The sequence below is a fragment of the Homarus americanus genome, unplaced genomic scaffold (genome assembly GCF_018991925.1).
Source record: "Homarus americanus isolate GMGI-L3 unplaced genomic scaffold, GMGI_Hamer_2.0 scaffold20145, whole genome shotgun sequence".
In the NCBI taxonomy this organism is placed as follows: Eukaryota; Metazoa; Arthropoda; class Malacostraca; order Decapoda; family Nephropidae; genus Homarus; species Homarus americanus.
In genome coordinates this window covers 49,351-50,765 of record NW_024724648.1, presented here as the reverse complement: position 1 = coordinate 50,765, position 1,415 = coordinate 49,351, and positions in this window count along the sequence as shown.

Below are 1,415 nucleotides of genomic sequence, written 5' to 3'. Positions count from 1 at the left end.
CCACAACCTACCACAACACTACCACCCCACAACCTACCAACACTACCACCCCACAACCTACCAACACTACCACCCTGACCTACCACCAGCACAAACAGGAAAATATGTGTCCGCAACACTGGTCCTTATTTTCGGCAATGCCCCCACCCACCCCTACCCTACCCCCACCCGCTTGTTACCTCCCACCACTCCCTAACTCACCCCCCTCCTTTCCCCATCGTCATGTAACCCTCTTCCTACCCCCATAACACTCCTCCACATTCCCCCTACATGATCTTTCCTTCACCTCCTCTCCCCACAAACACCCCTCCCCCACAAACACCCTCTCTCCATGCAACATCCAACCTAACCCCCTTCCCGTTCAGCCTCCTCCCCACAAGCCCCTCCTTCCTCCTCCCTCCCCAAAGCCCTCCATCCCCAAACCCCTACCATCCACTAGGCCCCTCCCTCCCCTAGCCCCTCCTCCCCAACTCCTCCCCTCCCAAGCCCCCTCCATCCCCAAAGCCTCCTCCCCTCCACAAGCCTCCTCCCTAAGCCTCCTCCCCTCCCACAACCCCCTCCCTCCCCACAACCCCTCCTCACAAGCCTCCTCCCTCCCCAACCCCTCCTCCCAAGCCCCTCCTCCCCACAAGCCTCCTCCTCCCCACAACCCTCTCCCCTCCAAGCCTCCCTCCCCTGCCTCTCCCCTCACAACCTCCTCCTCCCCTCCCTCCCAGCCTCCCCTCTACCCCTCCCTCCCCAAACCTCCTCCTCCCAAGCCTCCTCCCTCCCCACAGCCTCCTCCCCTAAGCCTCCTCCTCCCCACAACCCCTCCTCCCCACAGCCTCCCCTGGCCTCCTCCTCCCACAGCCCCCTCCTCCGCCTCCCTCCCACAAGCCTCCTCCTCCCCACAAGCCTCCTCCTCCCAACCCTCCTCCCCTCCCCACAAGCCTCTCCCTCCTGACCCCCTCCCTCCCCAAGCCCCCCTCCCCTCCCCACAAGCCCCTCCTCCCCAAGCCTCTCCCCTCCCCACAAGCCTCCTCCCCTCCCCAAGCCTCCTCCCTCCCCACAAGCTCCTCCCCTCCCCAAGCCCCTCCTCCCCACAAGCCCCTCCCCTCCCCGGCCCTCCTCCCACAAGCCTCCTCCTCCCACAAGCCTCCTCCTCACAAGCCTCCTCCCTCACAGGCCCCTCCCTCCCACAAGCCTCTCCTCCCCAAACCTCCTCCCTCCCCAAAGCCTCCTCCCCTCCCCACAAGCCTCCTCCCCCTCCCCTAGCCTCCTCCCCTCCCCAGCTCCCCTCCCTCCCCACAACCCCCCCTCCCCCGTCACCCTGTATAACCCTGGAGTTTTAACATTTTTCACATTCTCTGTCCACGTTATTTATTCATACGTGTCTGTCTGTCTGTCTGTCTGTCTGTCTGTGAGTTTGTAGGTCA